General features: G+C 44.6%; 1 long non-coding RNA gene across 2 annotated transcripts in view; it reads right to left on the reverse strand.

Annotated features, from left to right (window-relative positions):
• The window catches only part of LOC138526580 (uncharacterized), a 330805-nt gene that overhangs the window by 85421 nt on the left and 229232 nt on the right, over positions 1-16152 (reverse strand). The window lies entirely within an intron of this gene.

Consider the following 16152-nt stretch of genomic DNA (forward strand, 5'->3'; position numbering starts at 1 on the left):
GGGATCACCATGTTTGTTGTGCGCGTGGGGTCCAGTTCCGTGTGCGCATGGGGTGTTGGCCTTGGTAGCGGAGTCTGCCCCGTTGTCCTCTTTTTTGAAAACTTGAAGATTGTTGAGGAGTGTCGGGTCCTGCAGTAGTTGAATCTGAATCGCTACTGTTGGAGCTATTAGAGAAAGTGACAAATTTATTCCTTTGTTGTCTTCGTGGGTTTTGTCTATTGTTTGATGCCTGTGAGTTCAACTGATTGTAGAATCCTGGGACTAAATAAGGATAGGTTTTTTCCTCCTTGTAGTTTTTTATATCGTTTTGTAGTTTCCACAGTTTTTTGTCGATTGTGAATTTTTGAAATTTCTTTATTTCCTCTTCTATCTTGTCCAGGTGTGTCTTTATATCTGGTATCACAGAATCGTTTTTGATTTTGTCCTCAAGGATTTTGAGTTCTTCGTTTTGTTTTTTGGTTTCCTCTTCGGCTGTCTCAATTACTAAAATGACCCAATCACGGGAGCATTTGTTGCCAACACCGCTAAACTTAACCATAAATCTAGGGTTGTCAACAAACACCCGAGGTATGTTCTTCACTTGTAGGCCTTCGGGGATCACTCCAGCTTTCAGATACTCTAGCATGAGTTGGCCATGTGACTCTGTGCGGGTGAGTTTCTTCTTTTTTTGTAGTAAAATGTCCAAATCATTTAGTGCCGGGTCTTTAGCCGGTGCCGCTGGTGTAGTGGTTACACCGAGTAGCGAAGGGGTGTCTAGAAGTTTTTTGTACAGATCGTCGGAGAAACTGACAATATTTACTTTCTCCATTTAATGTTTCTCAAATAAATGATGCCCAACAACCAAGGGTTGTCCAAAGGGAAGGAAAAAGAATGGGCGAACCCTCTTTTTTAAGGGGCCTGACTCGAGAGGGTTGAGAAGTGCAGAGATATGAGGGGGTTGAGTCAACGGCTTCCCTAGCCAATAGCTTTACAGGAGGTCGGTAAGGCCTTGCAGAGGAGCTAGATTGCTGCTAGCTCGGAACAAAAAATCACAGTGGAGGAACATAACAATATAAATTTATTTAACAGGAAGACGTTTTTGAGTTTTTTTGTGCCATTGTGTGGCATATATACATACAAAAAAATCTGCATTATAGTGAATTACTATACAGTAGTGACAGTCTATTAAATGTGTTGTTAACTCTCACAACACATTACACAATGTCGACACTTGAGTTTGTGTTTCTGGTTCGGTGTTTAGATGATAAAAGGCAGTGGCTGATGGAAATGGAACAGCGCTGCACTGAGGATACCGAACTGTCTTCAGGACGTGGGGGTCAAGTTCAGACTTGGTGAATGAGTAAGGCGTCGTCCTATAGTAAAAGAGGCTGTGTTAAAAACAGTGAGAAAAACAGCAAGTCCACTGATGGTGAGAAAAGCAAGGCGAAGGACCTACCATGTTGACGTTGATAAGTGCCATGGCTGTGGTCTGAGTAAAAGAGCAGCTGCAAGAATTTCGGCTGCGGGGGTCAGTCTGCAGATGTCAGAGTCCCCAATCTAATTTAAAAGAAAGTCGAAATAACTGGTGAGAATTAATCTGTGCAAAGGCCGTGACTGTGTCAAAGATGTAATCAAGCAGTTGCGGCTGTGGGGGTCAGTCTGCAGATTGTCAGAGGCCCCAATCTAAGTAAAAAGGAAGTGGAAATGACTGGTGAGAATTAATCTGTGTTGCGGCAGTGACTATGCAGACGACTTAATCAAGCACTGTGTCAGGTGGGCGGCCGAGACTAAGAGATTACGGTGAAGAATGCTATTAGCTGGTCTCAAAAGTACAAAGTGGGTAAGAGTTACGGGCCAACCTTGTAGTGATTCATGAACCGCACTAGATTTCAGTTCATTATTTAGTGGTGCACGAAAACGGTTAATGTGTAGACTGTAATTGTTGCCAGTACATGGCGCGAGTGAAGAAGGGTCCTGGACAAAAGCCAGGGTGGATATGAATTTAGCGAAGTCATCTGAAATGCGGGGGTTACGTTACAAACAGATGGACAGGGTACCTGCACTACGGAGGGAGAACTAGAGCGGTGCCGTGAAACTTACCCATGCCGGAGTCAGGAAAGAGAGCTGTGTCACTGCTGTCGGTTGCGCTTGACTGGCTGCGCATGTCAGTACTTAAGAAGAGGCCATAGTGACTGCAGGGACTGCGCATGCGTACGGGGGTAGTGTAAGAGGTTGGCGCGGTCGTACTGAGTGCGTCGGTTCACGTAGATCTTGTTAGTCATGTGTGTTAGTGCATACGTCTGGAGGTAGTGTTAGTGGTTGGCGCGGTCGTATTAATGTATGTAGGTTCGCGCGTTGCTTATTGATCATGTGTGACAGTTGACAAGGTTGAAATTAGCGCCCATTGGAAATACATAGGTATTTTTTCTTGAAACAACAATGAGGAGATAGAATTGAAAAGATGCAAGTCATGTTCAACACGGAGGTAGAATTACGAAAAAATTTTCGTACCATCCGTTTACGTTATTTTTTCAGAGATAGCCCTGAAAAAGAACCGCCAAAATTAACAGGCCTAAAACCTCCATCTACTTTCACCCCCCTCTCTTCCATGGTATGTCCAGAGATCCTATCTTTTGAGAATCGCATTCTCCTCGAAATGCAGAACATTTTCAACAAACAGACCCACTTTAAGAATAACCTCCCGGCCCAACAAAGGACGGCCCTAAAATCATTAGAAAGCAACAAACATTTTCTCATAAAACCAGCAGACAAGGGTGGAGGCATCGTTCTCTGGAGCCACACCCTATATGACACTGAAGTAACAAGACAACTTTCGAATACCAAGTTCTACAGACAAATACCGTTGAACCCTACGTCGAGGATCCTATCTGAAGTCAACAGTCTGATGTGTCACGCATATGACGAAGGTTGGATTGACGAAGACGAGAAAGCATTCCTGGTCAATAACCATCCGATCGTTCCAGCATTCTATTTGCTCCCAAAAATCCACAAAAACACTACTAATCCACCTGGGAGACCTATCGTAGCCGGCATCGGATCAGTCCTTGAGCCTCTATCAATCTACGTAGATCACTTCCTAAGGCCCTATATCAGTAAGATGCCCTCCTACGTCCAAGACACCACGTCTATGATAAAAAAACTGGACACTATACATGTCGAACAAGAAGACCTATTAGTTACCCTGGACGTCGAGTCACTTTACACGAGCATCCCTCAAATGGAATGCCTGCAAGTACTTAAAACCTACTTAGACGATAGGCGAAAAAGAGAACCCCCCACCGCTTTTCTTCTTGAGTGCACCCGACTAGCTCTAACGGAAAATTACTTCATCTTTAAACAATCTTTTTATCAACAATGCCATGGGACCAGCATGGGTGCCACCTTTGCCCCAGACGTGGCCAACTTGTTCATGGACACTTTTGAAAAGAACTCCATCTACAACGAACACAACACCTTTAAAGACTCCATCGGTTGCTGGCTAAGATATATCGATGACGTGTTTATGATTTGGAAAGGGACTGAAGATAATCTCCACATATTCCTGCTCTGGCTGAACTCACAAAATGAGTCCATCAAATTCACTATGGAGTACAGTTCAAATCAGATTCCTTTCCTTGACTTAGCAATATCCAAGAATCAAAACAATTCTCTCAGCACCTCTCTATATCGCAAACCGACATCTAAAAACACTCTACTCGAGTATTCAAGCTTCCACTCTTCAGGGTTAAAAACCAACCTACCCTACGGCCAATTCCTACGTATTAGACGTAATTGCTCCACATTATCTGAATACGAATCCAAGAGTAAAGAACTTGCAACCCGTTTAAAAGAACGGGGATACCCTAGCCACATTGTTCGCCAAGCCAGAAAAAGAGTCAAACACACCAATCGGGAGACCTGCCTTACTCCCACAACTAAAGATCTATCCGACTCTAGAATGACCTGTGTCACCACTTTCACTCCACTGAGTAACTCAATCAAAAAGGCAGTCCTAAAACACTGGGACAAGCTGCAGACAGAATCTTTTAAACCAGAAAAACCAAGATTTGCCTTTAAACGCAGCCGTAATCTAAAAGACCGACTTGTACACACATACACAGAAGCGGATGCTCCTAACAGTACCCAAACTACATTGTGGAACCTCCCGCCTGTGACAGGCCACTTTAAATGCGGCAATTGCTCCGTCTGTAACCTCACAGCCAACCTCAAGACCATTGAACTAAAAGGAAACCAGTGGACCTTCAACTCGTTCACCAACTGTAAAACAAAATGGTCGGTATACATCATCAAATGCCCTTGTGACCTTATTTACATAGGCAAATCAAAGAGAGAAATTCGACAACGGATTTGTGAACACCGTTCCTGTGTACGAAACCAAATAGAAGACAAACCACTAGTGGCACACTTCAAGATGATGAATCACACCCACAACGACATCTTCTGGGCAGTATTGCAAACAGTAAGCAACCCTTCCCGCGGAGGTAACAGGGACCTTGCCCTCCGAAAACTAGAGCAAAAATGGATTTATCGTCTGGATTCTGTGAGACAGGGTCTTAACATTTCCATCGAATGGAACCTGTTCTTTTAATAAGTGCAATTATGCCCAACTGCTCCCCTCACCGAGCCTTGACCCAGTCACGGTCACCCTTGCACCCATGTGTTTTCTCTAATAAGTAAACCACGCCTTTAGTACTGCTTACACCTGCACAATTCTTAGGTGCTATAGCATAGTGCGAAATAAGATAACGCTTTTCCAATTGTTGATTCATTAGTTTTGGTCAACTGTTTGTGATCAACTTCAACACATGACTCTTTTTGGAAAACCCCGGTGCATCAACCGGGAGTATTATTGTAATGTATTAATGTCCATTATCTGTCTGTACAAAAAAGATGCAACAATTGCAAACCGATCACATGTGTAATGTCTCATAGATACTATGTTAAAGAGTGCCCCAATGTTTCTCTGTACTACTTTGTAACACACGATCCCAAATGTAAACCTGCACTTTTGGCATGGAACACTAGAAGAACCCAGTGACTTGCATCTTTTCAATTCTATCTCCTCATTGTTGTTTCAAGAAAAAATACCTATGTATTTCCAATGGGCGCTAATTTCAACCTTGTCAACTGTCGCACATGATCAATAAGCAACGCGCGAACCTACATACATTAATACGACCGCGCCAACCACTAACACTACCTCCAGATGTATGCACTAACACACATGACTAACAAGATCTACGTGATCCGACGCACTCAGTACGACCGCGCCAACCTCTTACACTACCCCAGGACGCATGCGCAGTCCCTGCAGTCACTATGGCCCATTCTTAAGTACTGACACGCGCAGCCAGTCAAGCGCAACCGACAGCAGTGACACAGCTCTCTTTCCTGACTCCGGCACGGGTACGTTTCACGGCACCGCTCTAGTTCTCCCTCCGTAGGGCAGGTACCCTGTCCATCTGTTTGTAACGTAACCCCCGCATTTCAGATGACTTCGCTAAATTCATATCCACCCTGGTTTTTGTCCAGGACCCTTCTTCACTCGCGCCATGTACTGGCAACAATTACAGTCTACACATTAACCGTTTTCGTGCACCACTAAATAATTAACTGAAATCTAGTGCGGTTCATGAATCACTACAAGGTTGGCCCGTAACTCTTACCCACTTTGTACTTTTGAGACCAGCTAATAGCATTCTTCACCGTAATCTCTTAGTCTCGGCCGCCCACCTGACACAGTGCTTGATTAAGTCGTCTGCATAGTCACTGCCGCAACATAGATTAATTCTCACCAGTCATTTCCACTTCCTTTTTACTTAGATTGGGGCCTCTGACAATCTGCAGACTGACCCCCACAGCCGCAACTGCTTGATTACATCTTTGACACAGTCACGGCCTTTGCACAGATTAATTCTCACCAGTTATTTCGACTTTCTTTTGACTTAGATTGGGGACTCTGACATCTGCAGACTGACCCCCGCAGCCGAAATTCTTGCAGCTGCTCTTTTACTCAGACCACAGCCATGGCACTTATCAACGTCAACATGGTAGATCCTTCGCCTTGCTTTTCTCACCATCAGTGGACTTGCTGTTTTTCTCACTGTTTTTAACACAGCCTCTTTTACTATAGGACGACGCCTTACTCATTCACCAAGTCTGAACTTGACCCCCACGTCCTAAAGACAGTTCGGTATCCTCAGTGCAGCGCTGTTCCATTTCCATCAGCCACTGCCTTTTAACATCTAAACACCGAACCAGAAACACAAACTCAAGTGTCGACATTGTGTAATGTGTTGTGAGAGTTAACAACACATTTAATAGACTGTCACTACTGTATAGTAATTCACTATAATGCAGATTTTTTGTATGTATATATGCCACACAATGGCACAAAAAAACTCAAAAACATCTTCCTGTTAAATAAATTTATATTGTTTCGTTCCTCCACTGTGATTTTTTGTTCCGAGCTAGCAGCAATCTAGCTCCTCTGCAAGGCCTTACCGACCTCCTGTAAAGCTATTGGCTAGGGAAGCCTTTGACTCAACCCCCTCATATCTCTGCACTTCTCAACCCTCTCTAGTCAGGCCCCTTAAAAAAGAGGGTTCGCCCATTCTTTTTCCTTCCCTTTGGACAACCCTTGGTTGTTGGGCATCATTTATTTGAGAAACATTAAATGGAGAAAGTAAATATTGTCAGTTTCTCCGACGATCTGTACAAAAAACTTCTAGACACCCCTTCGCTACTCGGTGTAACCACTACACCAGCTGCACCGGCGAAAGACCCGGCACTAAATGGTTTGGACATTTTACTACAAAAAAAGAAGAAACTCACCCGCACAGAGTCACATGGCCAACTCATGCTAGAGTATCTGAAAGCTGGAGTGATCCCCGAAGGCCTACAAGTGAAGAACATACCTCGGGTGTTTCTTGACAACCCTAGATTTATGGTTAAGTTTAGCGGTGTTGGCAACAAATGCTCCCGTGATTGGGTCATTTTAGTAATTGAGACAGCCGAAGAGGAAACCAAAAAACAAAACGAAGAACTCAAAATCCTTGAGGACAAAATCAAAAACGATTCTGTGATACCAGATATAAAGACACACCTGGACAAGATAGAAGAGGAAATAAAGAAATTTCAAAAATTCACAATCGACAAAAAACTGTGGAAACTACAAAGCGATATAAAAAACTACAAGGAGGAAAAAAACCTATCCTTATTTAGTCCCAGGATTCTACAATCAGTTGAACTCACAGGCATCAAACAATAGACAAAACCCACGAAGACAACAAAGGAATAAATTTGTCACTTTCTCTAATAGCTCCAACAGTAGCGATTCAGATTCAACTACTGCAGGACCCGACACTCCTCAACAATCTTCAAGTTTTCAAAAAAGAGGACAACGGGGCAGACTCCGCTACCAAGGCCAACACCCCATGCGCACACGGAACTGGACCCCACGCGCACAACAAACATGGTGATCCCAATTTTCAATCTCAGTGATCACATCATGTCTTCACACGAAATCAATGTTCTTAGTAAAGACCTTAGCTTCATTCCCAGCTCCCGTGCAGACATGTTCAACACGGAGGTAGAATTACGAAAATGTTTTCGTACCATCTGTTTACGTTATTTTTTCAGAGATAGCCCTGAAAAAGAACCGCCAAAATCAACAGGCCTAAAACCTCCATCTACTTTCACCCCCCTCTATTCCATGGTATGTCCAGAGATCCTATCTTTTGAGAATCGCATTCTCCTCGAAATGCGGAACATTTTCAACAAACAGACCCACCTTAAGAATAACCTCCCGGCCCAACAAAGGATGGCCCTAAAAGCATTAGAAAGCAACAAACACTTTCTCATAAAACCAGCAGACAAGGGTGGAGGCATCGTTCTCTGGAGCCACACCCTATATGACACTGAAGTAACAAGACAACTTTCGAATACCAAGTTCTACAGACAAATACCGTTGAACCCTACGTCGAGGATCCTATCTGAAGTCAACAGTCTGATGTGTCACGCATATGACGAAGGTTGGATTGACGAAGACGAGAAAGCATTCCTGGTCAATAACCATCCGATCGTTCCAGCATTCTATTTGCTCCCAAAAATCCACACAAACACTACTAATCCACCTGGGAGACCTATCGTAGCCGGCATCGGATCAGTCCTTGAGCCTCTATCAATCTATGTAGATCACTTCCTAAGGCCCTTCATCAGTAAGATGCCCTCCTACGTCCAAGACACCACGTCTATGATAAAAAAACTGGACACTATACAAGTCGAACAAGAAGACCTATTAGTTACCCTGGACGTCGAGTCACTTTACACGAGCATCGCTCAAATGGAATGCCTGCAAGTTCTTAAAACCTACTTAGACGATAGGCGAAAAAGAGAACCCCCCACCGCTTTTCTTCTTGAGTGCACCCGACTAGCTCTAACGGAAAATTACTTCATCTTTAAGCAATCTTTTTATCAACAATGCCATGGGACCAGCATGGGTGCCACCTTTGCCCCAGATGTGGCCAACTTGTTCATGGACACTTTTGAAAAGAACTCCATCTACAACGAACACAACACCTTTAAAGACTCCATCGGTTGCTGGCTAAGATATATCGATGACGTGTTTATGATTTGGAAAGGGACCGAAGATAATCTCCACATATTCCTGCTTTGGCTGAACTCACAAAATGAGTCCATCAAATTCACTATGGAGTACAGTTCAAATCAGATTCCTTTCCTTGACTTAGCAATATCCAAGAATCAAAACAATTCTCTCAGCACCTCTCTATATCGCAAACCGACATCTAAAAACACTCTACTCGAGTATTCAAGCTTCCACCCTTCAGGGTTAAAAACCAACCTACCCTACGGCCAATTCCTACGTATTAGACGTAATTGCTCCACATTATCTGAATACGAATCCAAGAGTAAAGAACTTGCAACCCGTTTAAAAGAACGGGGATACCCTAGCCACATTGTTCGCCAAGCCAGAAAAACAGTCAAACACACCAATCGGGAGACCTGCCTTACTCCCACAACTAAAGATCTATCCGACTCTAGAATGACCTGTGTCACCACTTTCACTCCACTGAGTAACTCAATCAAAAAGGCAGTCCTAAAACACTGGGACAAGCTGCAGACAGAATCTTTTAAACCAGAAAAACCAAGATTTGCCTTTAAACGCAGCAATTATGTAAATGTACAAGTCGGTCTTTTAGTAATCTAAAAGACCGACTTGTACACACATACACAGAAGCGGATGCTCCTAACAGTACCCAAACTACATTGTGGAACCTCCCGCCTGTGACAGGCCACTTTAAATGCGGCAATTGCTCCGTCTGTAACCTCACGGCCAACCTCAAGACCATTGAACTAAAAGGAAACCAGTGGACCTTCAACTCGTTCACCAACTGTAAAACAAAATGGTCGGTATACATCATCAAATGCCCTTGTGACCTTATTTACATAGGCAAATCAAAGAGAGAAATTCGACAACGGATTTTTGAACACCGTTCCTGCGTACGAAACCAAATAGAAGACAAACCACTAGTGGCACACTTCAAGATGATGAATCACACCCACAACGACATCTTCTGGGCAGTATTGCAAACAGTAAGCAACCCTTCCCGCGGAGGTAACAGGGACCTTGCCCTCCGAAAACTAGAGCAAAAATGGATTTATCGTCTGGATTCTGTGAGACAGGGTCTTAACATTTCCATCGAATGGAACCTGTTCTTTTAATAAGTGCAATTATGCCCAACTGCTCCCCTCACCGAGCCTTGACCCAGTCACGGTCACCCTTGCACCCATGTGTTTTATCTAATAAGTAAACCACGCCTTTAGTACTGCTTGCACCTGCACAATTCTTAGGTGCTATAGCATAGTGCGAAATAAGATAACGCTTTTCCAATTGTTGATTCATTAGTTTTGGTCAACTGTTTGTGATCAACTTCAACACATGACTCTTTTTGGAAAACCCCGGTGCATCAACCGGGAGTATTATTGTAATGTATTAATGTCCATTATCTGTCTGTACAAAAAAGATACAACAATTGCAAACCGATCACATGTGTAATATCTCATAGATACTATGTTAAAGAGTGCCCCAATGTTTCTCTGTACTACTTTGTAACACACGATCCCAAATGTAAACCTGCACTTTTGGCATGGAACGCTAGAAGAAGCCAGTGACTTGCATCTTTTCAATTCTATCTCCTCATTGTTGTTTCAAGAAAAAATACCTATGTATTTCCAATGGGCGCTAATTTCAACCTTGTCAACTGTCACACATGATCAATAAGCAACGCGCGAACCTACATACATTAATACGACCGCGCCAACCACTAACACTACCTCCAGACGTATGCACTAACACACATGACTAACAAGATCTACGTGAACCGACGCACTCAGTACGACCGCGCCAACCTCTTACACTACCCCCGGACGCATGCGCAGTCCCTGCAGTCACTATGGCCTCTTCTTAAGTACTGACATGCGCAGCCAGTCAAGCGCAACCGACAGCAGTGACACAGCTCTCTTTCCTGACTCCGGCATGGGTAAGTTTTACGGCACCGCTCTAGTTCTCCCTCCGTAGTGCAGGTACCCTGTCCATCTGTTTGTAACGTAACCCCCGCATTTCAGATGACTTCGCTAAATTCATATCCACCCTGGCTTTTGTCCAGGACCCTTCTTCACTCGCGCCATGTACTGGCAACAATTACAGTCTACACATTAACCGTTTTCGTGCACCACTAAATAATGAACTGAAATCTAGTGCGGTTCATGAATCACTACAAGGTTGGCCCGTAACTCTTACCCACTTTGTACTTTTGAGACCAGCTAATAGCATTCTTCACCGTAATCTCTTAGTCTCGGCCGCCCACCTGACACAGTGCTTGATTAAGTCGTCTGCATAGTCACTGCCGCAACACAGATTAATTCTCACCAGTCATTTCCACTTCCTTTTTACTTAGATTGGGGCCTCTGACAATCTGCGGACTGACCCCCACAGCTGCAACTGCTTGATTACATCTTTGACACAGTCACGGCCTTTGCACAGATTAATTCTCACCAGTTATTTCAACTTTCTTTTGACTTAGATTGGGGACTCTGACATCTGCAGACTGACCCCCGCAGCCGAAATTCTTGCAGCTGCTCTTTTACTCAGACCACAGCCATGGCACTTATCAACGTCAACATGGTAGGTCATTCGCCTTGCTTTTCTCACCATCAGTGGACTTGCTGTTTTTCTCACTGTTTTTAACACAGCCTCTTTTACTATAGGACAACGCCTTACTCATTCACCAAGTCTGAAATTGACCTCCACGTCCTGAAGACAGTTCGGTATCCTCAGTGCAGTGCTGTTCCATTTCCATCAGCCACTGCCTTTTATCATCTAAACACCGAACCAGAAACACAAACTCAAGTGTCGACATTGTGTAATGTGTTGTGAGAGTTAACAAAACATTTAATAGACTGTCACTACTGTATAGTAATTCACTATAATGCAGATTTTTTGTATGTATATATGCCACACAATGGCACAAAAAAACTCAAAAACGTCTTCCTGTTAAATAAATTTATATTGTTTCGTTCCTCCACTGTGATTTTTTGTTCCGGGCTAGCAGCAATCTAGCTCCTCTGCAAGGCCTTACCGACCTCCTGTAAAGCTATTGGCTAGGGAAGCCTTTGACTCAACCCCCTCATATCTCAGGGATTTCTTAAAGCCTGAGAACGTTTGCTCATTTTTGATGAGGAGGGGAAGAGTCTTCCAATATGTGGGGGCTAGGTATTGGGACCTGCTGCCTCCTGCCTTGGTTGTTTTATAGCGGGGAATAGATAGGAGTAGTTGGCTGTTAGATCTGAGGGGACCTCTTTGATACTTTTCTGGTGTTGGCGTGGTTGAGGTAGATGGGGGCACTCGAGTGGATGCATTTGAACGTGAAGCACAGGGTTTTGAAAGTGACTCTAGCTTTGATGGGGAGCCAGTGGTGGTCTCTTCTGATATTTGAAATGTGATCTGACTTTCTCATTCCAAGGGCCACGCAAAGTAGTTTATTTTGAATGAGCTGGAGTTTATTTAGGTTGGCTTTTGAGGCACCCAGAAAGAGTACATTGCAGTAGTCAAGCCTGGATAAAATGAATGTTCTTGCCAATGTGATACAGTTGGTGGGTGTCAAGAATTGGCGACTGAGAGCAATATGTTTGGCGGTGTAGGAGGTAGAGGAAGAGAGGGCGTTAATGTGCTTGGTCATGGTGAGGTTGGCATCTAGGTAGACCCCTAGTGTTTTTGCTTGTTTGAGCACCGGTATCTTGGTGCCATCAATATTGATGGATGAGTAATCGGCATGTAACACTGCTATTTTGAACTGGGAGCCCACAATGAGAATTCCAGTCATCTCACCATTGAGACAGAGGATATTTAGTGGCATCCAATTTTGATCCTTTTCTTCCTGTGGGCCCGTCCCTGCAACTATATCAGTTGTGCAATCAGAAAGGAATTGTATGAGTCTGGCTGCTGTTCTCTGCTCTGTGCTATTACTGGGTACTCGGAAACACTTGGCGCTGGTAAATATGCTGCTTGCTTGGCTGCTGCAACTGCAGCAGCAATGCTGAGTAAGACATTGTCTGTGTCATTAGTATGGGCAGTGCATTTCACCACCACCATCAAGGAGAGTTGGGACAGTCCATCAATCAATTTATCCAACAGTGCTGCATGCTGTACCAGGAACACATCAGCCCTCCTAAACCCCCATCTCTTCCAACATAAAAGTCCTGCATGCACTGTGGTGGTGACGTAAACCGAATCAGAATAGATGGTAATGCAGCATCCTTGAGATGCTAGCAGTGCCTCAATGAGTACTATAGGTTCTGCTGCTTTGGCTGAATAATGCATTGGTGATATTTTTTGCACCAATACCTCATAGACCCCAACTACAAGGCAGACCACTGCCACCCCAGCATGCATCAAACCTGTTTCCTGGTCAAAATTGTTGACCCGTTAACAGAAATCACCCCCCCATCAAGTTGGCTGCCCCTCGCATTTGGGATTTCATCTTCCTCACCCTCAAATGTTACAGAGTCGTGCCTTGCAAGGTACTCGTCTGTGCAGGATTATGTCAACACATGGTGGGATTCACTCTTTTACACCTCGCTATGTGCATTTTTTAGGCTGGACAGGATGATCTCATATGCGGATGCCCGCTGTGCAGTCAAAGTTGATTTGGAACGCTTCAAGATGGTGAACACTGCGTGTTAAAAGTACAGTGTTAAAGAGCACCCCATGATAATTGTGGAGCTTTCATCAAACGCAAATGTGGCTGCCACAAGTGCTTGTTCGCAATGGGAACTGACCCTGAAACACAGAATCTAGCACTCTGCTGTAATAGACCAATGGCTTGTGGCCCATTGTGCTCCTTTGTACTGCAGTCATCAGTTGGCCATTGAAATGGGAAAACAGATAAAACTCTTCGGTATAGTCAGACGTAGCTAGCACTGGTGCAGTGGAATGACCTCCTTCAGATCGCTAAAACTGTTGAGCATGTCTTCTGTCTATGCAAGTTTATGTTATTTTTTCTGAGCCTCCTTGAGACCCTGCAACACGGCCTGGTATGTGAAGCATACCCTAAAATCCATGGTTGACTGTAGTTACACAACCTTAGGAATTTCTGCATCTCTTTGAGAGTTTTAGGCTGGGGAGTGGTGCGCACTGAGCTGGCGCGATCGGGTATAATTTTCTTCCAGTGGACAGATATCAACTGGCCCAAATAGAATACTTCTTGAAGGCAATATTGCAGCTTTGTCTTGTCTACCTTGTTCCCCTTGTATGCCAGTAGCGACAGGAGGATGATGGAGTCCTTCCGGCACTGCTGCTCACTGTCACTACACACCAGCAAATTGTCAACATACTGAATGATGGTACTGGGCAATTGAATGTTCCCTAGGACAGCATGCAATATCATATTGAAGATGTTGGGGGACTCACAGTACCACTGAGGCAATCTTGTATGTTCGAAACATATCCCCCATGCATAAACACAGTGATTTACTGTGAAATTGGGTTGCAGGGCTATGGAGAAGAAAGTGTTTTTTAAGGTCCACCATGGTGTAGTTGGTAGCCTCTTTAGGAATGCTGCACAGTATCGTTGTGGGGTTCAGAACTACAGGCAATTCTGCCTGGACAATGTCATTTAGAGGGCGGAGGTCCTGCATCATTGTCCAACTCTTCCCTTTTGCCTTTTTGATCGGATAGCAGTGTTGCATGGTGCTGTAGAGAGCACTATTTTTCCCTGATTCAGAAGTGCCATAATGGTGTTCCGTATGCCCTCTTCTGCCTCGTTGAACAATGGATACTGTTTATCTGAGGTTAAAACTGCTTGAGTGTTATTCGGACCAGTGCCACCCCTGCAAGAGCCCCACGTCATGGGTATTAGTTGTCCATAATCTTACTGGGACCTGCTCTAGTCAATGAAGGGGGATGGGGTGGCAAGGGCCGTTAGGAGACACTTCACCTTTCGATATTGCAGCATAATGTCACAGTGGATACAAATTGCTAACACAATCTCTCCAGGTGTCCCAAATGTAGGCACTGCTATTACATCTATGGTTACTCTATTTACTGTTGTCCCCCTGTGTTAGCCCCTTTACATTTTCTATTACTACATTTACAATTGTCCCCGTGTTAGGCCTTTCTCCCTCTACCCAGGTGTCCGAAATGTAGGCGCTGCTATTACATCTAGGGTTACTGTTTTTACTGTTGTCCCCCCATGTTAAGCCTTTATCCCTCTATCCATGTGTCACAAATTTAGGTGCTGCTATTACATATAATTTTACTGCATTTACTGTTGTCCCCCATCTTAGGCTCGTTCCCCCTCTATCCAGGTGTCCCAAATGTAGGCGCTGCTAAAACATCTATGGTTACGCTATTTACTGTTGTCCCCCCGTGTTAGGCCCTTTGCATTTTATGTTCTATATTTACCATTGTCCCCCTGTTAGGCCTTTCTCCCTCTATCCAGGTGTCCCAGATTTAGGTGCCTGCTATTACATCTAAGGTTACTGCATTTACTGTTTCCCCCCCGCCGTGTTAGGCCCTTTCTCCCTCTATACAGGTGTCCCAAATCTAGGCACTGCTATTACGTCTATGGCTACTGTATTTACAGTTGTCCCCCCATGTTAGGCTATTTGCATTTCCTGTTACTACATTTACTGTTTTCTCTGTGTTTGGCCTTTCTCCCCCTATTCAGGTGTCCAAAATCTAGGCACTGATATTACATCTACAGTTACAGCATTTACTGCTGTCCCCTTGTTCGGCCCTTTCTCCCTCCATCCAGGTGTCCAAAACCTAGGCACTGTTTTTTCAGCTAGGGTCACTACATTTACTGTTGTCATCTATTACATCTAGGGCTTCCCCTCTACACAGGTGTATCAGACTCTAGGTGCTACCCTTGACCTCCCCTCTGAGTTGGAGATACCACATCAACAAAGACCACATCTCCGACCCCTCCACATTCCTGGCCTTTCTGCACCATACCCACCTCCCATAACTCACCCCTTCCGGAACATAACCTCCACTCTAGCACCTAACTTCAAGAACCCTTGCTCCTGAACAACGATACACTCTAAGCCCCCCTGCCTACCCCTTAACCATCACTCCACCTCTAAATCTAAGATCAGAGGAACCCTCTGGCGTGCCAAACACCCCTCGCCTCAAACTCTCATCCCTCACTCCTCAACCCACCCAAACACATCAACATCCATCATCCCCTAGCATCTATTGAGAACAACCCCACATTCCCCATCCATACAACGCACTATCCCACACAGGGCAATCAGCGGACAGGGAGCAGATTTCCTACAAAAGAAAATAACAATCTACAAGCCAACGAGACTCCTCCGATCAAGAAATAAAACCCATCTGTGTGTTTGTGTCCCCCCTGCCCCCGCCAGTGTGTTTGAGTCTCCCCTGCCCAAGTGTGTCAGTGTGCTCCCGTCACTCTCCCCCTTACCCCCTTTTGTGTCATGTGCCCCCTCACCCCCCGCCCCTGAGTCTGTCTCTGTGCCCCTAAAGTCTGGTACTACCCCAATTGTTGTCAGGCATAGCAATTCGTAGTCACTTGTCTTTCAGCCCTCTGTGCCCTCCCCCACTCT

Source organism: Ambystoma mexicanum, chromosome 7p (genome assembly GCF_040938575.1).
Source record: "Ambystoma mexicanum isolate Mex_15411 chromosome 7p, UKY_AmexF1_1, whole genome shotgun sequence".
Taxonomy (NCBI): domain Eukaryota; kingdom Metazoa; phylum Chordata; class Amphibia; order Caudata; family Ambystomatidae; genus Ambystoma; species Ambystoma mexicanum.